This window comes from Rhinatrema bivittatum, chromosome 2, assembly GCF_901001135.1.
Source record: "Rhinatrema bivittatum chromosome 2, aRhiBiv1.1, whole genome shotgun sequence".
In the NCBI taxonomy this organism is placed as follows: Eukaryota; Metazoa; Chordata; class Amphibia; order Gymnophiona; family Rhinatrematidae; genus Rhinatrema; species Rhinatrema bivittatum.
In genome coordinates this window covers 229,349,557-229,373,415 of record NC_042616.1, presented here as the reverse complement: position 1 = coordinate 229,373,415, position 23,859 = coordinate 229,349,557, and the positions used below count along the sequence as shown (strand labels likewise).

General features: G+C 42.6%; 1 protein-coding gene across 5 annotated transcripts in view; it reads left to right on the top strand.

Moving 5' to 3' along the window:
• Positions 1–23,859, top strand: part of SATB1 (SATB homeobox 1) — a 168,925-nt gene that overhangs the window by 51,886 nt on the left and 93,180 nt on the right. The gene's annotated exons all lie outside the window — the stretch shown is intronic.

Sequence of the window (23,859 nt, the reverse complement as noted above, 5' to 3'; positions counted from 1 at the left end):
CGGAAGCAAAGAATTCATTTAGTCTTTCTGCAATGGTCTTATCTTCCCTAAGAGCCCCTTTAACCCCTCGGTCATCTAATGGTCCAACCGACTCCCTCACAGGTTTCTTGCTTCGGATATATTTAGAAAGGTTTTTATTATGAGGTTTTGCCTCTGGCCAACTTCATTTGAAATTCTCTCTTCGCCTATCAATGTTTTACACTTAACTTGGCAATGCTTATGTTTTCTCCTATTTTCTTCAAATGGATCCTTCTTCCAATTTTTGAAGGATGTTTTTTTGGTTAAAATAGCCTCCTTCACCTCACTTTTTAACCATGACGGTAATCGTTTTGCCTTCCTTCCACCTTTCTTAATGTGTGGAATACATATGGACTGCGTCTCTAGGATTGTATTTTTAAACAATGTCCATGCCTGTTGAACACTTTTAACCTTTGCAGCTGCACCTTTCAGTTTTTTTCTAACTATTTTCCTCATTTTATCAAAGTTTCCCTTTTGAAAGTTTAGTGTTAGAGCTGCAGATTTACTTATTGTCCCCCTTCCAGTTATTAGTTTAAATTTGATCATGTTATGATCACTGTTGCCAAGTGGCCCCACTACTGTTACCTCTCTCTTCAAATCCTGCGTTCATTAAGAATTACATCTAAAATAGCTCCCTTTCTTGGTTCTTGAACCAATTGCTTCATGAAGCAGTCATTTATTACATCCAGGAACTTTATGTCTCTAGCAAATCCTGATGTTACATTTACCCAGTCAATATTGGGGTAATTGAAATCTCCCATTATTATTGCACTGCCAAATTGGTTAGCTTCCCTCATTTATCTTAGCATTTCATCATCTGTCTGACCATTTTGTCCAGGTGGATGGTAGTATACTCCTATCATTATATTCTTACCCAACACACATGGGATTTCTACCCATAAAGATTCTACTGAGCATTTAGTCTCTTGTATGATCTTTATCCTGTTGGACTCTATACCATCCCGGACATAAAGTGCCACACCCCCACCAAGATGATCCTCCCTATCATTGCGATATAATTTGTACCCTGATATAGCACTGTCCCATTGGTTATCCTCCTTCCACCAAGTCTCTGAGATGCCAATTATGTCAATCTCATCATTTGCTGCTATACACTCCAACTCTCCCATCTTACTTCTTAGACTTCTGGCATTGGCATACAGACATTTCAAAGTGTGTTTTTTGTTTGTATTAACAACCTGCTTGTCAGTTCTTAGGGATAATTCAGAAATCATTAGCTTCGGTGATTTTTTTACATATAGGTACGTGGACTATGTTTGCTTTTAATGGAACCTCTCTGTTCAGACGCCCTAACTCTCCTGTTTCATTAGTATCCTTCAAGGATACATTTCTCCAAACCATGCACTGCTGAATGACTGTCGGCTTTCCCCCTTGTTCTAGTTTAAAAGCTGCTCTATCTCCTTTTTGAAAGTTAGTGCCAGGAGCTTGGTTCCATTCTGGTTAAAGTGGAGCCCATCCTTTCGGAAAAGTCTCCCCTTTCCCCAAAAGTTTCCCCAGTTCCTTACAAAGCTGAATCCCTCTTCCCTGCACCATTGTCTCATCCACGCATTGAAGCTCTGGAACTTCATCAGTTCTTTTTCCTCTCTAACCTCCACAGACTTCTCATTCAAAAGCCTTGGCACTACCATAGAAAAAGCCTGGTTTTTCAATCTGATATGGCAATAAGTCTTAAACGATGGAAACTTTAACTGATGTTGAAGATGAGATCTCAAACTCCTGAAACAATTCCAACTCAAGCAACTCCACAGCTGCGGTGGACAATTCCCACCTCAAAATCTTGAAAGCCAACACTAAAATCTAAAACTGTTATGCAAGTTTAAGATTTTAGTGTTGGTCTTCAAGATTTTGAGCGCCAGTCGTCCACCGCAGCTGCGGAGTCGCTTGAGTTGTACATCCCTAGGCATGTACAATCTTGTCATGCACTGGTTTTTATAAATTACCTTATGGGTGTGGAGAAGCTTTGTTTTTACGCCCAATCCTTGAAGATATTTATGAAGCCAGTTTACTATTCCAACACTGTTGATAATGCAGAAATTGCAAGCTGGTTAATAGCTTGTATCTTGTTTTGTGCTGTTAAGACACTCTTCAGTATTGCCTTCACTCTCCTATAGTACTGTTTACTGACCTTTTCTCTCAATACTTTATGCTGAATTTTTCCATCTTCTTCTACTCTTAGATATTTATAAATACCTTCCTGCACCAGTTCCATTTATATTGCAGTCTTCAGTCAGGGAGATGTTTTCAGTTTTGCTTAGTTTTCCTTTAAGGAAAGTTGCCTTAGCATACTTGTCCCAAGAACTGTAGAGTTTCAGATCATCAACAAACAGCAAATAAAATATCTTTGGGAGGGGATTCATAGCTCTAGAATTAACCCAAGAAGTTAATGAGAGCACTCAGTGGGTTTAATGCCAGACAAAATAAAAGTGGTAATGAGGAATCTCCCTGAAATATTTCTCGCTGGACTTAATATTGGGGGTGACGTATTTTTCATCCTTATAATTCAGGTGGAGTGTGGTCTGCCACATTTTCATGGTGAACTTGATGTAATCTCAGTTTAGGATTCACATTGTATGTTTAAGGTAACTTATTATCCAAGAGCGTGGGATGCCAGTGAAGGCTTTCTTATAATCAATCCATGCTATACTAAAAGGCAAATTTTAAAAGCCCTGCATGTGCCAAAACCGGGAGATATGCACGCAAGTCGGGCCAGCACAAGCCAAGCAGATTTTAAAAGCCACTCGAGGATGCACGTATACCTACTGTGTGCCCAAGGAAAAGATTGCAAAAAGGGGCAGGAAGTGGGCATGGTCTGGGCATAGGCATGATGGGAGAAAGCCAAGAGATGTGCACGTAAATACAAGCAGAGGTGCGCGCTGGGATCCCCTGCCGCGTAACTTTACTACTGGTATGGATGCATGTACTCTTATGTTACTCTTATGTTAAGAAACGTTACTCTTATGTTAAGAAACGCTGTTTAATGTAACGCCTTTATTGCGACAGTTTTGTTCTATGTAAACCGACCTGATTCGATACTTGTATTGAGAATGTCGGTATATAAAAATCCGAAATAAATAAATAAATAAATAAATGTAAGTCATAAAACAAAAAATCTAGGTTAGTCAGTGGGGTTTTAAGGGTTGAGACTTATCAGGGAGAAAAGGGAGGCTATTAAATTAGGGGGGTTTGCAAGTCCTATCCCTAAATTGGGTGACCCGGGAATGAACTTGGAAAATGGCAAATAGCATCAACACATGACCCTTATAAAATTCCTCCACGTACGTAGTAGTTACGGAATTTGCGCGCAAATGGCCATTTAAAATTGTGCGCACATGTACACATGTCCAGGCTGTTTTATACCATGCGCGCATATACGCGCAGATGTTCTAAAATAGATGTGAGTCAGCAAATGCACGCACATGTGTGCCCGCGCACCAGTATTAAAGTTTCTGACTAAGGTTTCAACTGTGCATACAACTAGTCATAATGTCTTTATTCAGCATCATCTGCTCTTTGGTTCCTTATGCTTCTCTTTTGTTACTTTTCTGTTCTATTGCCAAGATTTTATTAGAATCGAGGGGATGATATATTCTATATGCATTGATTTTGGTGAACAGCAGGTTATATTGGTAACATTATTTGGCTCTCCCTTTGGTAGGAGAAGTGCTACTCTTGTCGTTAGCCATTGTGGAGTTAATTCTGTCTTTCTGATCAATTGCTTTTTTTTGCAGCTAGCCAGCTCTTGATGGAGAAAGGGCAAATATTTGAGCCAAAAGTTGGACATTTCTTCAGGGCCAGGGCACCTCCAATTTGGGTATCGTTTTAACCTGGCTTCCAGCTTAATTGTTATTAACTTCAGACTATTCCCCAGTTTTGAAGTTTACCTGTTGTTGGGCAGCCCTTCTGCTTTTCTGTTTTGCTGTACAAGATCTTCATACAAATTTCTCCAAAACTGTTCAGTTTCTTCTTTTGTTAATGGTAGTTTAACTGCACTAATGTTCTTCTTCCTTTTCCTTATAGAACCACTTCGGGTTCTCTCTAAATGTTTTATTCTCATAATTCTCCTTTCTGTTTTCTTCAGACCTTTGCAGCTTCTGTTATTTTCCATTTATAATTAAGTAATATAAGTTGAAGATCATTTTTTGTAATGCAGCTGATCTTACCTTTATGTTTTTGGATTTCCATCAATACTTTCATTGTCCTCGATCCTTTGAGGTATGTGTCTACCAATGATACCTCTGCATGAAATGATTTAATTTTCTCTTCTATATGTTTTTTCCAAGGGGGAGTTGTCGTCTTCCTCCTGTTCTTCTGGCCTTGTGTCCTTGTTGGCAAGGTTCTTTCAGTAATAATTTTTGCTGTGCAGTATTGTATCCGATTTATATCCATAATATCAATAGATGGCTCCTTAATATGTATTATGGCCCTATTCATATCACTTATCATGCTTCTCTCAGCTTCATCCTTCAGTTGTTTTAAGATGTCACTTAAATATTTCTGTGATATATCTGGCTAAATTAAGATCAAAGATTTTTCTGTTGCCTTTTTTTTTTTTTTTTTAACTTTTCCTGCTATATAGATCTTTCTTCCATTTTTTGACAGGCTCTTTGTGTACCGCAGAGAAGTAAAATGGGGTTTATGGCATAAAAATAGCAGTACATCATCTACTTTTTGTATTCATGTATCCACTTAGTAGTAGATATTCCTCTCAATTTTTTTCTTTGTTTCAATGGTTTATCGGCTGTTGTAGTGGGACCATGAACAGCATCACCATGGCCTATAGCTTCACCAGGGCTTTTATCTTCACCTGAAGACTCACCACTGTCACTGCCGCCATCATTAGTCCTAGTGCTTAGACTAAGAATGGGCACCTTTTCATCCTGGACGACGTGCAGCCAGTATGAATTTTTATTTTTGCTTCCTATCACACTTCAACAGTAGTAGTTGCCTAGTTGAGATTTATTTTAGATATTATGCAACAGGGTCACCACGTGAAGATACTCACCAAGACTTAAGAACATAAGAAAATGCCATACTGGGTCAGACCAAGGGTCCATCAAGCCCAGCATCCTGTTTCCAACAGTGGCCAATCCAGGCCATAAGAACCTGGCAAGTACCCAAAAACTAAGTCTATTCCATGTTACCATTGCTAATGGCAGTGGCTATTCTCTAAGTGAACTTAATAGCAGGTAATGGACTTCTCCTCCAAGAACTTATCCAATCCTTTTTTAAACACAGCTATACTAACTGCACTAACCACATCCTCTGGCAACAAATTCCAGAGTTTAATTGTGCATTGAGTAAAAAAGAACTTTCTCCAATTAGTTTTAAATGTGCCCCATGCTAACTTCATGGAGTGCCCCCTAGTCTTTCTACTATCCGAAAGAGTAAATAACCGATTCACATCTACCCGTTCTAGACCTCTCATGATTTTAAACACCTCTATCATATCCCCCCACAGTCAGACTTGATGAGGGAAACTTATTCTGTTTATTCCATCTGATAATTCTCCAACTTCTAGATCCTTCTGGTGCGAGACAGACTCTTTTTACCCAGATTTACGTCCTTTCCTCCTGCTTCATCTGATTCAGCCCAAGGAGGGAATGCCCCAAAGATGTTCCTTTGAGGCAGTCAGCCTAGAGCAGAATCTGAAGCAGTTGTTGAGTCTAGAAAGGAGACATGTTGCACATTTACAGGCTCATCTACAGCAACAGCATGAACTGTTGAGCTGTTTAGTGACTGCTCAAAAGAATCAGCAGGCTCAATGTGCAGTTCAGTTATGCCATCCGTGAGAAGCATGAGGCTAATGCTGCAGCCATGCACCAGATACTTATCTTACTTTTGACTGGCACATGCCAAATGTGAGAGGAACATTTGATACTCAAGAAACAGCATGAAGCAATCCTCTTGCACCCTGCACAAGACTTTTCATGGAATAAGCACCAATGGATTTTGACTTCAGGTCAAGAGGTATTGCAGGTGAGAAGACTGCAGCTTTTCAGACCTCTCCCTGTCTTGATGGTTGAAGAACACCAGAAAGCACTTGACACTCCTCTTTTGTCTCTTCCCCCCCCCCCCCCCCCCATTCATGGTCCGTAGTTGTCCTCCAGATCTTATGCTCATGGACAGATATTAGCAAGAGCCAGGGTTTCTAATGGAAGGACATGGCATGTGCCTGTAGAGAGAGAGGAAGACCTTTTCATCCATAAGCCAAGCAGTTACCCCTGTTGCCAGCCTCCTACCCTCCCAACACTTCACCTCCTGGGTCCCTCCTCCTTGCCTCCTTTTTCTACTTAGTTGAAATGTTGCTGTCCTTACTGTGATTTGGCCTACTTTGGTTATTTATTTATTTATTTAAAATCTTTTAATATACTGATACTCAAGATAAATATCTTATCGTACCGGTTTACAGTAAAACGAGGGAAAACCAGCGATATATGAGAAAGTTACAAAGAACAGGGTGACGAATTCAGGACAACACAGAAAGGAATTAACGTTAACATAGCGCAACTGTATCACAAAACAACAAGCAATTTAAGAAAATAACTTGGCGAGAGACTAGGGTATGCACTCCGAACAAACAGACAACAAACAGTCCTTCAAGGGTTGATTGAGTCTGTACCGGGTGATGAAAGAGCGGGGCGGGGATCAAGGCTAGGAGGAGGGGTGGGGGTGGGGGGTGTCGGGAGGGGAGGGAGGGTATCTGACCGGAAGGTGGGGGAGGGGGGGAACAGGGGGCTGAGAATCTGGCGGGGTGGCTAGCATTATTACAGATTGGAGCAGGAGAACAGTCAGAGTTATGAGAGTTATTAATGGAACAAAGTAGTTCTGATTGTAAATGTGGATTTTTTGTATAAACCTTTATTTGTGGTATGGCCAATCAAGGGAAGGCTTGTTTAAAAAGCCAAGTTTGGTTAGTACTTATGCATCCTGAAAGAGAAGCCATGTATGACTTCAGAAGTGATAACAATGTGGGTGTTGAGTTAGCTGTCTGCTCTGTCTTAATGTGAAGGTCTGCCTTGTTTTGAGCACAGGGTCATTGCTAGTTGTTAAATATGTGAGTGGCTCCTTTTATTGTCCAAACTATGTTGGGTGATGTATGGTAAGTATTTGTGGTTGGGAGCTTAGTGTGTGTTAGGTAAGTTTTAACCACTTTTGTGTATAGCTGCAAATGGGTACTTGGCAAGTGATAGTTGACCTTTGCATTTCATAGATATTTTGCAGCATCTGGGAGCAAGAAAGTTTCTGGTAGGAAGATATCACAGGACACCTTAATTAACTTAAGGTCATGAGTATAGGGAGCCACACAGGCGAAGGGCAGGTTAAGTGGCTTGAGCTGGAGTGTGTAGCCGTTTGTAGTAGAGGCCTCATGGAGTCAAACAAAAGCTGCTAGGAGGTGAACAGCCATCTCCAGGTGGAAGCAGAGGAGACTATAGCTGGACTCTGCCTCCTCCTTGCTTTGAATATCTTTATTTTGGCCCTTGTGAATAACTTTCTGAGATTTGAAAACACACCAGATTGCAGATGAATATCCTACTTCACAACAGCAGATATTTGGGCAACCCGATATTCGGCTGCTACGTGCCATATGGAGGCCAAAACTGTCAGGAGTGAATCAACACCTTGTGTTTTTTTTACCAGCTGATACAGGGATGCTTACTTCCCCTGTCTCCAAATTCTCTATTTCCCAATACCCCTTTAACCCCAAATTCCAGTGAAAGCGGCACATAAGTGTTAAATTGTAGTTTTCAGTTGGTCACCATTTCACTTCTTTTCAGTTCTTACCAGAGAGGCCTAAGAAGGAAGAAAACGTTTTTGTGGTTTTAATTCTTTACTTTTATATGTTTAGCTCTCGCTTTTTCATCGGTATCTCAAGGCGAGTTACATTCAGATACTGCATCGAGTTGGGCAGCAGGGGCACCTCCCTTCCCCTTTTCCCCCCAGTTTTATACCAAGTCCAAAATGCCCTTCAAAAAACTCCAGTTTTTCCGCGCACAGGTAATTGGCCTGGAGAACGGCCTGTGGGTGCCTTTAAGCACTGCATCATCACAGAGACAAAATTTGCAAGATGTTTTAAGCAATGCAGCAGCACTACCACAGTTTTTTGTTCTGCCATGTACTGTAGGGGTAGGGGGTGTGAGAGGATATTAAATGTATTATATAAGCTTCCATATTTTCCTGCTATGTCCCTACCCTGATCTGTAGGCTAGATTCATAGTTTCCAGTTACAGTAATATTACCTGGTAAAGCTCGCTGATAACCCATTCCTCTCGCTGCCTGATTCCTTGCCTCTTCTTTCCATAAAGGTTATAACCCAATCTGTTTGTCCTGCCGATGTCCCCACTCTCTTCCAAATTAATTTTTAAAATGCTTTTATTTGTTTAATCTCTCTAAAGTAGCTGCCTGCTGCGTCATCCTGTATGCTCCCCAATTACATTTTCTCTGTTTGCTCTATTTTCTGCTCTTTGGCTTTTTTCCCTTCCCTCCTGCTGAAGTAACAAACCTGAAAAATCACATACTTACAATTTTGTTAAAGATTTATTGAGTTAATTGACCACGGATAATAAAATTTGTTCATGTCTGTCACAGAGAAAGAGAGACGAAACATGCACAGTTTGATAGCCAGTTAGATTACGGTTTACCGTTCACCCTGGAGTATAAAATCCACCGTGTTCTTCAACCCCTGTAGTTTTCTGCATTGGACATTGCTGTGGTTTATTACTGTGGCTTTGTTAGGCACTGACAGATTAGTCACCATGTACAACGTTACTGTAACTAAATTAAGTTGCCCGTAGTGTATGAAATGTGAGATTTTATGTTCATAGGTGTGTTTAAAGGGAGCTAAAGAAATCAGGAAAGCGTATTAGCAGCAGCAGCAGACAGGGTGTGCGGGGTGGAGTAAATTGTAAACGTGTTTTACGGGGTGTCACAAATAATATACGAACTTGGCATTTCAGCTTTCTAGTTTAAAAAAAAAAAAAGTGGCCCTTGGGTTTTAAAGGTAACTTGCATTAGGCATTAATGCCCCCTTCACTTTGGTTTAAGCATCTTTATCCCAGACCCTAACAGGCTGATGTGATACCAACATGCTAAAAATGTGCGTCCAAACTTGTTAATTCAGCGTCTGTTATCCTAAGCTGACCCCCTACAAGACATTTTTTTTACATTTTTTACTTTTCTCCTTTTTTCAGTTCCTCCGACTTAATATTGCCACAATATTAAGTCGGAGGAACTACAGAAAAGCAGTATTTTCTGCTTTTCTGTTATCTTTTGGGGCTCCTTAAGACTTAGCATCAGTTTCGGGGATGGCATTAATTTTTGAGGGTAAAAATGTACGTGTTGGGTGCACATTTATTTTTTTACATAAGGAGGTAATAGCCAGTAGCCTCATCAACATGGCATTCATGTGGGATAAGCGCTATTAGCTACGCGCTGGTTTGGACGCCCATGTTGGATGCGCTACTCCCCTTATTGCATAAGTGTTTATGGACACGCTTCCAAAACGCACGTCCAACCACGGGTTAACCTGTGCGCCAGCCTGAGCGCATGGCATTGCATTGCTAGTATCTTTCCAGCCATTGTCATCGAGCCTAGTATATAGCCTGTGCTGGGCATGAGAAGTCTTGATTCTCAGTGACCACGTGTAGATATGGTTTTCATATACTCTGATGTTTGAGATTTGGATAGAGACGATCCAGTTTAAACTATGGATTGGGTTAGCACGTATTAAGGTGTCTTGAAAACAGATTTGCTTGTGACTCTCGAGAACCACTGCAGGCCATGGCCCCCATAAGACAAAGATGCCTTCCTTTCTTCTGTAGCATTTCAAGGATGCCCTTACGTATTGCAAAGTCACATTTTGCAATCGGGAGCCACTGGTATCTCCTTTTACACCTTTCTTGAACTTGTTTATAATTGTCCTTTTTTTTTTTACAAGACCAAAATATGCACTTGTTTATTCAAATTGTGAAGCATTGTAATGAGCCTCTTAATTTATTTGATAAATATTATAAAATATTTGATTTTAAAAATTGAGTGAGTTGTAAAATTCCCTGCTGGTTTCTGATCGGATAAGGTGAAAAACTTAATTCAAATTAGTGATACATTCTGAGAGATGTAAATTTAATCTAGGTTCAGCTTTGTAGTTGTGGGTTTTTGGTTTGTTTTTTTCCAAGCTGCCTCGCAAAGCACAGTCAGACCTTGTTTTGGATATGTCCGCTTTGGTGACTATTGATATTCAAAGGAACTTTCAGAGTAATTGGAGGCCTCGTAGTTAAGTGTGTGGTTCCAGATTGCTTCTTTGTGACTGAGTTCTGTCGGCCTTAGCCCCTGACTTCGTCAAACAGGCGCCCCTGTAAGATAGGAAGAGCTTCTTTATAGGAGCATGTTTAAGACATGGCTAAAAAATGGTATTTTTTTTCTCTTATTTAACTATATTTGATTTCCTTAGTGCATTCATCTTTTTTACATTTGTAAGCTTGGTTTATTATAAATTCCCCTGGTGGTGACAGAGAGCGTGCTGCTGTGGAAGATGGACTGAAAGTGTTACAAAGAGAGAATCTGCTCTTGAAACATGTACCAACCCTGCGCTGGGATTGTGAAACTTTGAAACCTCTGCAGTTCAGGTGTTATCAAAACTGTTGCAGCCACAGGAAGTAGTGTACTTGCTACTGAAAACTGTAGTGCCAGGAAATTGTTTCTGTGGAATCGGTTGTTCGTTAAAATGGACTAAATTGCTCCTCATTACCGTTCTAACTTTATTTCATTCCTGAGGAGAGACTAGTATTTAAAAGTTTTTTGTTTTTTTTTTAATCTTCTCTTCTCCACTGTCGCCATGTAAATATCAGAGCGTGGATGTGTTGATTGTTAGCAGAATTCTGTTCAGACATTCCACTGTTGTTAAATGCCGAGCGAGCGTAAGTACAGCATGAATAGAACAGCTGACGGGTTAACTCTGGGGAGGGAAGATTTTTGGAAGTATGGGTTACAGCCAAAAAGAAAGCGCACACCTTTTTTTTTTCTATAATCCAAAAAAGTGTGTAAATGTGAGAAAAATATGTTGCAGCCAAAAAGAAAGGAAACACAGGAATTTAGAGTCAACTTGCAGAACAAGTGCTAACAGGCAACTTGATGCAGTAAGGAAGCTAGGTTTTACAGTTTCTATAAGTACTATGATGCACAGGGCAAGCATGGCACAGAGAGGACATTGTAATATGTAAGCCAGGGGTAAGCAACCCTGGGCCTGTGGATATCCATAGGGCCAGATTTTTAAACCTATGCGAGGGCATAGATTTTATAAATGCGCGCGCGCAGCCGCGCATGTTATAAAATCCGGGCTCGGCACACGCAAGGGGGTGCACCGAGCCATGCAGCCTTCCTCCGTTCCCTCCGCCCCCTCCCCCACCTTCCCCTCTCTTCCCCTTCTTAACCCGCCACCCAGCCCTACCTAAACCCCACCCCTTACCGTTATCTGCTAAGTTGCGCCTGCCTCCGGGTACGCATAGGTTACACGCGCCGGCTGCCGGCCGGCCCACAATCACAGGCACAGTGGCAAATGGCCGCTGTGCCTGGAGGCTCTGGCTCCGCCCACTCACCGCCCCCTTTTTTAAGCCCCAGGACGTACGCGCGTCCTGGGGCTTGCGCGTGTCGCCGAACCTATGCAAAATAGGCTCGGCACGCGCAGGAGGGATTTAAAGGGTTACGCGCGTATCCCTTTTAAAATCTGTCCAAGAATGAATATGCATGAGATATACAATGGAGGCAGTGAATGCAGATATACCTCATACATATTTGTTGTGGATATCCCAAAAACCAGACCTGTTTGTGTCATTCTAGGCCTGGAGTTGCCAATTCCTCATATAGGCATTTTTTAACTTATTTTATTTTTTTTTTTTAACCAAAATTGCAATTATTAACCTTTTTTAATTGAACCATATTAATCACGTTTCAAAAACAAAATCTTTTTGAAAAAAGAAATGCGGAAATATGCAAAAAAAAACCAGCTGTTAAAACATAAACTAGTAAAGAAGAAGACAACCCTAAGTCCTAAGGCAGTGTCCTGGTGAGCCCACAACTGAGTATGCAAGACACACAAAAGACAAAAGGAAAAACTAAGGAATATTCTATGTAAATGGCCAAGAAGCCCAGATATTGTGATTGTCGTATAGGTTGATTAACTGCACTAACAGCCAAATGTTCAAAACTATTCATGGTTCACCATTTGCTTGCATAAATGGGCACGCAGAGATTTATGCTAGTATACTATGAACTGCGAGGCAGGAGCAGCACAGTTTATAAAATACTATATATTTCTGTCCCGAAAGAATGCGTGCATATTTCAGTACACACACATGTTTGCAGTGCAAGAGCATGCATACTTTCTCTACTCATTTTATTAAATTTTGTGCAGAATGGGGCAGATTTTAAATGTTACGCGCGCAGGCTACATTTGTGTGCGCTACCCGGCGTGCACAAATGTACACCCGATTTTATAACATGCGTGCGCTGCGGCGCACGTGTTATAAAATCCGGGGTCGGCGCGCACAGTGGGGTGCACACTTGTGCACCTTGCGCTTGCTGAGCCCAAGGGGAGCCCCGATGGCTTTCCCCGTTCCATCCAAGGCCGCTCGGAAATCGCAGCGGCCTTAGAGTGAACTCTTTTTTTCGATTTCCCCCCCCCCCCCCCACCTTTCCCTCCCTTCCCCTATCTAACCCACCCCCTAAGCTAACTAAACCCCCCCCTACCTTTTTTTCAGGAGTTGGGCAGGCGTAACTTGCGCACGCTGGCCAGCTTCCGGCGTGCCATGCCCCGGCACAGGCCACCTCGGTCCACGCCCACGGCCCCGCCCCCTTCCTGCCCCTTTTTCGAAGCCTCGGGACATACGCGCGTCCCGGGGCTTGCGCGCACCACCGAGCCAATGCAAAATAGGCTCGGCACGCGCAGGGGTAGGTTTTCGGGGGTTACGCACGTAACCCTTTGAAAATATACCCCAATAATTGTAAAAATATGTGCATAATAACCCAGAATTAAATGTGGAGGTGGGTATTTTATAAAATATGCATGTACTCCACTTCTGAAAATACTTTCATAGAAACATAGAAATGACGGCAGAGGAAGACCAAATGGCCCATCCAGTCTGCCCAGCAAGTTTTGCACCTTTTTTTTTTTTTATCTCATACTTATCTGTTAGTCTTGGCTCTTAGTAACCTTTTGGTTCTATTTCCCTTCCACCCCCACCATTAATGTAGAGAGCAGTGTTGGAACTGCATCTAAGTGAAATATCTAGCTTAATTAGTTGCGTGCACACTTAGAATAACCAGTTCACCCAGCCCTCTTACCCAAAAACTGCAGAGAAAAGACAATGTCCGATTTCCATTGTGTGAGTCAATTAGATGTAAAGTGTTTGGACACGTTCGCTAATGCACGTGTATATGCCACTTACAAAATAGCAACCTGTGCATCTCCTTTGGAATCCTGCCCCAGAACACCCCTAGACTGCCCCTTTATTTTAAATTATTATTTATGCACTTGCTCTCAAGGTTTATAAAATAGGATATATGCATGCAGCCCCCGCATAACTCACTGAAAATTATCTCCGTAATAGGGAAGGAAAATACGTGCATAAAGAATAACTTTCAAACAAATGCATGTGGCGGCACATACAGATCTACCCAAGTGTTGTATAACGCCGGTATGATACGCGAGTATCTGTACCCCACAACATACATGCGTAGATAGGTGTACGTGCCAACACATGCAATGAAACCATGCACATTTATGCACTGAATGCATGAACTTTTCATATCTAGTTTAAATGGATACCCATATTTTATGAGTGAAAATAAAGTAGGACTTGCTTATTTAAGTTGGGTAATTTTAAAACATGCGCATGTAAATGAAATTAACTAGTTTACCAATTAGTTCGGGAGTTCACCCGGTTCTTCTCCAGATCAATAAGACTTTTCTGGTTCTCAGCCTAACCCCCTCCTCCCTCAGTTCACCCAGACCTCCCACTGAGTCAGTTCCTCACAATAAACATGTTATCCCAGATAATTAGCAGGTATAAAAAAATGCAAGTAAGTTGGCAAATGTACACCTGTAAGTGTCTCTTAAAATAGCAACCTAACGCAGGTAACTGTTAGCCCTGCCCTTTTTTACATGTGTATTCGTGCATGCGAAAGTGAATAGACATGCATATGTTTTACTTCTATAAAATATGGAATAAGCAAGTAGATGCTGCTTACACGCAAATATGCAAATTTCTATGCACGTAATGTTTTGAAAATTCACTCCATAAGTTATGCTAATTTTTAGAGGCAATGTATGCGTATAGGTTTGCTTTGAAAATCATCCCACTGAAAATACCTGCATAAATTGCACCTGCTATCCAGAGCATGTAAATTTCCCATGTAAACTTACGCACATGGGGGGTCATTTTCAAAAGATTTATTGCTTAAAACTGAATTTTATGCACGTAAATTCACTTTTGAAAATTGCTACAATGTATGCTGTTGAATTGTGAATACGTTTTACCCACGCAAGTGCAGGTTAAAAGGTGAATTTTAAGAGTAGCGTGAGTAAAACTGAGCACATGCATACACAAATAGCACACATTCATTATAGCCACTATTTTATAAACCTTAAACATACAAGTAATGTGCATGAATAAATTAGCTGATATTAAAGAAGGGGCGGACCAGGGGTGTTCCGAGGCAAGGCCAACCTTTACGCATATAGGGGCGGATTTTAAAAGGGTTACGCGCGTCGAGCCTATTTTGCATAGGCCCGGTGACGCGCACATGTCCCGGGGCTTTGTGAAAGGGGCGGGGCAGGGGCTGGACTGAGGCCTCCGGCACAGCGGCCGTGCCGGGGGATTGCGCACCCACACTCGGCTGGCGTGCGCAACCTACGCCTACCCAGAGGCAGGAGCAACTTATGAAATAAAGGTTAGGGGGAGTTTTAGGTAGGGCTGGGGGGCGGGTTAGGGGGGGGGGGGGGGCGGAAGGAAAGTTCCCTCCAAGGCTGCTCCAATTTCGGAGCGGCCTCGGAGGGAACGGGGAACGCCATCGGGGCTCCCCTAGGGCTCGGCGCGCACAAGGGGGTGCACTAGTGTGCACCCCCTTGTGCGCGCCGACCCTGGATTTTAAAACATGCACGCGGCTGCGTGCGCATGTTATAAAATCGGGCGTACATTTGTGGGCACTGGGTAGCACGCACCAATGTATCCCGCGAGCGTAGATTTAAAAATCCGGCCCATAAGTTGCTATTTTCAAACCTGCGAATGCAAAGTGCATTCCTCTGTTTTCTGAGCATAGTTGCCCTTGCTAATTATCAGGTGTAAGTCAGAATAGAATTCTTTTTAGGCAGATACTGACTGGGTGAGGGGGCTGAGTAAACGGGGGGGGGGGGGGGGGGAGGAGTGCAGGCTGAAGAACCAGGAGGGCCTTGATGACCTAGAGATTGGACTAATTGGTTTAGCTGATAATTTCCTTCACAAGCATGTTAGAAAATTTGATAATTTACGCGCAGAAAAGCCGACAAGTGCTGAGGAAAATATGCGAGTTAAATTTCCTCCTGTAAATGATTAAAATTAAGAGCACAAATAAGCGTGCGTAGCAGATGTGCGCCATTTATCTGGATAAGTTTCAAAAAAGCTACATAGCCAGGTAAGAGAGATAGCCGAATACATTTTTAAAATGCTAGTTATCCATCTGTCTTACTTATCTGCCTATGTAGCGTTTTTCTTTTACTTATAGCTTAACCAGATAAGTCTGAAACAGATCTACTTAGCCGAGTATTTGTTGCCACTTAACTGGATAAGTCAAAACTTATGCGGCTATGCTTAAAATACATGTTGCATGTTTTTGATATGCCAACATGTCGTCGGGCAGATTTACATATGTTCTATAAGGTGTGCACAATATAAAATTCAGGTGCGTGCACGTGGATTCCCATAGCTTTTGTATATGGGCGTGCTCGCGCATGTTTTAACGTTGAGCCTCTAAAAGGTGAATTTTAAAAGCCAAAGCCGGGGTCCCCTGCCATGTAACTTAACTTCTGCTGTGGATGACAAGCAAGTTATAAAGATAAAAAATAAAATGGCAGAGTTTTAAGGGTCGAGGCTAACCAGAGAAGGGAGGCTATTAAACTAAGGGGTTTGGAAATCCTGTTCCTTACCTGGGTGAACTGGAAACGAACTGGTAAAACTGGTAATAGTGTCTATGCTGGTGTCTTTTAAAATCCCCCCCACTTACATAGTAGAAGCAGCATTTGCGCACGTAGGCACATGCCCACCTAAAATTGCGCAGTCAGGCTATTTTATAACACGCAGTCATATACGCGGGTTTGTTAGAAAATGGCCACATCTCTGGGCGCGGGCTGACGAACGCGCGCACATGTGCACCCTCGCACCCGTTTAAAAGTTGCCTTCCCTACGCGTAAATGAGTTTTTGAAAATCACCCCCATACTTTCTAATGTCGAAATGTACACACGCAGGTGACAACTCTGTCGCTGGGAATGCCTCCACACAGTCCGGGTTTAACTTAACATACATGTGTAAGTTTACCCACACATCAAGCAGGCAGTTTCTGTGTGTGAAAGGGTTTTATTCATTATGCATTTGAAAATTACTCCCCATAATAATGTACCATACAGTATTATTTTCCTTGTAATATGGTAACAGATAATGAAAATAGAACTAATCAGCTAGTACCCTGCCAACTAATAAAGGGTATTGAATGGCTTCCTTTATGAAGAAAGTCTAAAATATGTTGGGGTACTTCAGCACGGAGAAGAGACTGAGAGGGGCTGTGTTAGAAGTTTATAAAATGAGTGCTATGGAACAAGTCAATAGGGAACGGTTACTTACCCTTTCAAGTAGCGCTAGGACTAAGGGACACTTCATGAAACTTAATTGGTAGCAGATTTAATACTAATTTAATATAATATATATTTTTTCAGTCAATGCACAAGCTGTAGAATTTGTTGCCAGAGGATGTTGTCAAGGCTAATAGCATAGAAGGGTTTAACATAGGGTTGAACAAGTTCATTAACAGTTATTAGATGTGGGGGTCGCCAGCTAATTACCTCCAGTAGTGTTCAACAGGGATGGAATTAGGATCTACAAGATACTTTAGGTGATCTGGAAGTTTTTTTTTTAAAATAAATGTTGCCCCAAGGAATATCACCTCTTTGTGCAACATTAAAAAAAAGCTACCTAAGCTTGTTCTGCATTATGTTACACAATTTTTAAAGTTTTTTTATTTCTTCCCTCCCCACCGCCCAGAAAATTTTTTAAATGAAATTGGATGAATGGTTCTGATTTCTGCCACAGATAGCTCAGTGCCCAGTGACAACTGCTGCCATGTTCACACTTTTCGTATGTCCCAGTGCTTAAAATCCTTTTTTCCTTTTATTTCCTGCTGCAATTCGAGCCAGTGTAGTTCAGTTGGCATCCTAGGGAGGACAGACTACTGTGTGATGTCATCAAGGATTTTTAAAGCTGTCCTGCCATTGGCTAGTAGCCATAACCATGCACAAACTTGTGTACCAAGGAAAAAAATTAAGCACTTCAATGTTCACTTGTCTACTTGTGTGTCCAGCATTGTGAAATCTAGAGCCATGCAGATGCTTTCAAAAGTAGCTTCACTGAACAATTCCATGAACCTGAAAAAAAAAAGGTTAAATGTTCGTCAAATTGATTTAACCAACTTTTTTTTAAATCAACTTGGTGGTTTTGAAAAATCCAAAGAGGATTTCTTTGACTTGGCAGATACACTTTGAAAAACTATTGTTTTTCTGCCCTAGCAGTTTCTTCCTCTCTCCTTCATTTCAGCGGGGCAGGAGGTGTTGGGACTTCCGGTTCAATCAGATCCAGCCTCCACCCCAGAGTTTGTTCCCCCCATTTTATATTCCCTCCCAACTCAGTCCAGCGACAGTTCACGTCTGGGGGTCACAAACCATAGCTTCCTGCCGGAGCCTATCTAATGTGGAACCCCATTCCTCACCGATTCAGGCCACTAGGTGCTAGCGATGAATGATAGCTGAGACTCCCTAACCCCAGGGGCTGTAAACACTGCGCATCGAGGGCCTCTAACTTAACCTTAGGGCCGGATTTGAAAGGCTCTACGTGCGTAAATCGGCTTATGTGTGCCGGGCCTATTTTTAAAAGGCCCAGTGACGCGCGTAAAGCCCCGGGACGCGTCCGAGTCCCGGAGCTTTACTAAAGGGGTGGGGGCCAGAGGCCTCCGGCACAGCGGCCATTTGCCGATGTGTCAGAGGATCGCTTGCCGGCAGGGTGCCGGCGTGCGCAACCTGCGCCTGCCTCCAGGCAGACACAAAAGTTATTAAAAGAATTTGGGGGGTTATAGGACTAGGGGGGAAAGGTTAGGGGAAGGGGTGGGAAGGTTAGGTTAGGGGGAGGGAACGGGAGAAGACCGCAGGTGTCGGCGCACGCAAGGTGCACTAGCGTGCACCCCCTTGCGCGTGCCTACCCCCGGTTTTATAACATGCGCGCCTGCGCGTGCATGATATAATATCGGGCATACATGTGTGCGCTCCGGGTAGTGTGCGCACACATGTACGTCCGCGCGCAGCTTTGAAAATTCACCCCTTAATGAATATGTACGATCCGGGTCTGCATGCACTCTGCTTCAGTTGTACGCAGATCTGTTTTATGCTCATTTATTAAGGTTATCCTGAAAACCCGACTGGTTAGAAGGACTGGAGTTGCACTCCCGGAGTTGAAGTCAGGTCTTCTCCGTGGCAGCGTACAAGAACTGCTGCCGAGTCGCTGGACTAGTTCTGGTATTAATTGAATTTCTTTCATATTTTCCTCGGGTCTGCTGGTGAACATGAATTCTGGCAAACTTGACCAGGATGAAATTCACTTTGCTTGAGTCCAGCCTGGAATTGCTTATTTCCAGGGCTCTTTCAGATCTGCTTTGCTGTTAATCAAGTCTGTGTTCTTTAGCAAATATATGGATTATTTTCATTATTGCACAGTGCCAGTTATATGTGGTACCATTTGTAATTTTGCATCTCTAATTCGAACGGACTATAAGCAAGTCCAGCTTTCACACACATACACACACACGCGCGGAGTAATTTTCAAGGGGACTCCTGCCAACAGAAATGGCCCTTTTAGAAAATTGTGTTACTGATACCCATGTAAATTTACGTGAGTACACATGGTATGTGCCCGAGGGAGAGGTTTTTCCGGGGCCGGAGTCTGGGCATTGTTGGGACTTCCACGCACACTTCAAAAAAAATAAAAATAAAACACATGTAAACTTTCTCTGCAAATCCTTGAGCATGAAATAGAAATAGAAAGTGTAGTTTTCCAGGTAAACCTTCGTGCTTAAGTTTCCTTTGAAAACGTGTGTAGCTTATGCTCATATTGAGGAGCTAACTCTCTTGCACAGTGTAACACAGTTACTCCTCTGTGGCAATGAGGATAATTAATGTTTAAGGAGATCACTTAAATGCAAAAAGTATGTCTTCGCAATAATAATAAAAAAAACATTTTTGCGCATACAGATATTTTCTACATTGCCGACTTCTCTTCCCCTTCCAGCTCCAACCCTCTTGTTTTGGTTTTAGTTTTACTTTATAGGCACTGACTTTTTTTTTTTCCCCCTTCAAAATTACCACCAATAGCAAACGGGTCACGGGCCGTTGTAGCTACATTTGAGTTCTGTCGAATTAAGCGGTGTTGGAGGACTCCCTGCTTTAAGTGGAAGCGCTTAATTGCCTCTGTGTGCAGATAATTCCTTGTAGTATAATTTTCAGAGTAAGTACCTGATCTGTATCATTACAGAATAAAAAGTAAAAAGAATAAGAGGTGCTATTACACTGTCATGACAACTCTTCTCTTTTGCTACCTGGTGACATGGATAAATGTGTCTGCTTATGACTTCCTTGGCAGGGATCCAGGCTGTAGGTGGGGAGATGGGTGGAGTTTAAAATGAATTAATAAAAAGAGACCTTTTTTTCTCCCCTTTCAGCTGGCCCCGGGAATGTTTGTGTGTAATTTTAAAGCAGTCTTTTGGTGCTTTTGGTTTGGGGGTGAAGGTCGTTGAGGTGTGTTTGGTTTCAGCGGCACAGTTCCATTAGGGGCTGCTGAGTGCTCTTGAATTCGTGGCTGGGCGGCCAGATGGCCAGCACCGTTTTGGGTTTTTTTTGGTGCGTGTTTAGATTGGCAGGCAACTGTTGTAAAAATTGATCTTCGTTCCTTTTTTTTTTTTCTTTCTTTCTTTCTTTTCAAAGGGTTTTATAGTTAGGCATTGAAAAGGCTGATAAACATTAATGACATCTGCAAGTAACGACTTGTACACTTTTTTTTCTTTTAATGAGGTAAGAAAAAGAATACAGACTTGGGAGTGCCTGGAAGCGTATTTTTTTTTTTTTCAGCAGAGGGCTGAGCAGTGTGAAATTGTGTTAGACTTGTTACAGATGTCAGCAAAGAGAATGAAAGTGATGGCTTTGGTGGCAAACTAGCTTAAAACAATATTAGTTAATTTTCAAGCGCCAGGCATTGTGTTGACATCCGTCTCCTCACAAGTATGAATACTACATGTGAGGCACAGGAACAGTGTCTCACCCCCCCCCCCCGCCCTCCTTCCCACCGTGGCCCTTGATGCGCTCGTTCCAGGAAAGTGACAGCTGTGGCATGCCTGTGGTAGTAGTGTACATTTCCCTGTACAGAGACAGTGCACCTAGTGTTTTTCCTTTAAAGTGCAGACGAGGTACGGTCTGGCCATCGTGTAACTTGTTGCCCATAGCGCAGCAGGTTCATTTTACCAGTGCTGTAATGCATGTCTCCGGTGGCTCTCATTATGTCGCTTCTTTATCAGATCCTCGGCAGTCAGACAGTTCTGCAGGGCTGCTCCCCCCCCTTCCACCCCCCCCAACAACAAACACAAATATAATTTGCTTCCCATCCACCGCCTGCACACAGGCTCTTTGGAATTTAGAAATAGTTTTGTCTTCAGAGAGAATGAAATTCCAAAGGGATCTGGGTACCGCCGCCGTATAGAGATGCATAAGTCCGTATCAATTTATGAAGTACAAGGGAAGGGCCAACATCGTAGTCTTTCTCAGACTCTACCTACATGATAAAGCTGCCCGGTCTGTTTTAAGCATGCCCACTTGAAAAACACTGTTGCCAGCTGCTGGGTTTTCTGGGTTGTCTTTCCTTGCTTTGGTGGACAATATTTTAAGAGTTTTGAGCTAATGAAGAAGAGGCCCCCATAGATGGAGTCCAAAGCTAACGTGGTGGCATGATGGTCTCCATCTTTTTCTCTCCTCCTTTTCTCTTCATCTCTTGAGCTACCTGGCTCAGGCAGCAGCAGGACATATCATGAGTAGGTCTAGGCAGTGTAGCATGCCTTCAAAGGGGCTACGGCGGCAGCTTGTGGCCTCTTTCTTTGGATTTGATTGCAAGTTGGCTCTCCTTGCAGACGTGCCTGCAAGTTAATGCTCGGCCCCTCTCAGAATCTTGACATGGCCGGATTGTGCTGCCAGAGAAGCATCCGCATCTCTGATGACCTGCAGGATTCCCTGCCACAATGCCGTTCAGATGCTATGCGTGGATTACATAAATCTGCTGTGAAGCTGGACGCATCATCACCTACACCAGTTGCTCCATTGTTGACCCCTGGTGCACAAAGATGACAGCACACATGGAGGGTAGCCATGCCTTGCATACTCCTGCAACAATTTTCCAGGCTTCTGATGCAAGCAATCTCAAGAGAATTCAGCAGCTCAGCCTGGTTTTGGGAAGAGAGGAATAATGAGACCGATGCTATGCTTCCAGTAAATGAGAACCAAAAAGACATGAATGTACCAGCTGAGTCCAAGTCCAATATCAGCATCTTTCCACAGAGCTCCAATGTTGATGCCCTGAGCAACCCTTCTTGCAATGCTTCCTTGGTATTTGGGCAGAAGCAACCACCAGACAGAGTTGGATCTCGGCAGAAGGTCTGCACAAGGTCTTGGTGGTGTGCTGCAGTAACAGGACCCAGCAGTGCTGGTCCTCTGTTTTGTGTACTACCTGCATAGTGAACTCCTGGGGATCTTCCCTCTATCACATGGAACAACTGGGATATCAAGTCAGCCTCTCCACGGGATGTCAACATAGCCAATTTCAGACTACCAAGGAATACATATATTCACTAGCAGCAACCTTCGCTGCATATGGCACTGGGTGCAGCTTGGGAGCAAAACAACTGCGGTCAGTGCAGAAAAACCTCACATCCTTCTGCCAGGAGCAGTGAAACTGAGCCCAGGCAGGCCACAGCTGCAACAGGAGTGGAAAATGGTGAGTACAAATATCTTTTTTCTGCCAATTTGTAACAGTGATGTAGAGATAAATGCAGAGTTTGGTGCAGACGGTTTCTGGCTCTAGACATAGGGCCAAAAATAAACACGTAGGTATAGGAAAAGAGGGCAGAGATCAGAGTCAAATTGAAGTAATTCTGACTCTCATTCGTTGCCAAATGACAGCAGTTCAAGGTTCCAGTCTAGATTTAGAGCAGGACTTGCCAGAGCCCTGCCCACATTAGCCTGCATAACACAACTGTGGAAAAATGTGCCTAGATCTCAGAAAGAAAGTTGTGAAATGTAAATATGCCCTCAACATTAGAATATAAGAAAGTTGTCATAAAAAAGAGAGGGATAAGATGAGATGGCAAGAAAAGACAATAGCATGCCACAAAATATAGGAAATTGGACATGTGCATTTTTGCGAATAATGAGGGTGATTTGCCAGGGAAGCCCCTCGCAATCTGCTCCAGTGATAACATATGCCAATACCATTTTGAAGACTTTCAAGAATAAAATAGCGGTTAAACCCTTACGAGTCCTGGGGTAAGATTTTGTGACTTAAGAACCTGACACTCAAAGTTCATGACTGAGTTGGTCATTGAAGTGCCAATGCTTCATTTATTTAGCAGCAGCATAACTCATGCCTGCTCAGGAGGTCTGCTGGTTTTACATTTGGGCTACCTGTACTTTTCAAATTGGCTAATTCGAACATGCCTTTTTATGTGTGCCGCCAGCCATCCGACTGCAAAATATCCCAAAATATCCTCTGACAGATCTCCCACACAGGAGGGAGCCTTCGGTTTGGCCCCTTTCACTGTATGAGTTGACAAGATGAAATCTTGGCTCAGGTAATATCCTAAATGGCACAAGGCCCACATTTTGAAGGAAGGATTGAACTCGGGTTTTTGGATACCTTATTGTGGGACCAAAAAAGGGAGTGAAAGGTAAATTCACACGGTCGATTTTCTTATTTTAGTGAGATAATCTAGCAAAAACTTAGCACCTGGAGCAGGTGAAATGGGATCAAGTTACCACAGGAACCTCTTGGAATCTGGCTGAAGGGATGATAAAACAACCTGTTTCATTTGCTACATGGGTAGAGTGCAGGCATAGCTACTGAAAACTAATAGGGATGTGCATTTGTTTCATTCGTTTAATTCATTTCATATGTTTCCCATTATATGCCAATTAGATGTGCATTCGTTTCATATGTTTCATATTACATGCTTGTATAGGAAACGTATGAAATGGTAACCTGATCCCATTTCACCTGCTCCAGGTGCTAAGTTTTTGCTAGATTATCTCACTAAAATAAGAAAATCGACCGTGTGAATTTACCTTTCACTCCCTTTTTTGGTCCCACAATAAGGTATCCAACTCATCTTGCAGTAGTTTTTAGGGATGTGCATTCGTTTCATATGTTTCATATTACATGCTTGTATAGGAAACATATGAAACATATGAAACGAATGCACATCCCTAAAAACTACTGCAAGAT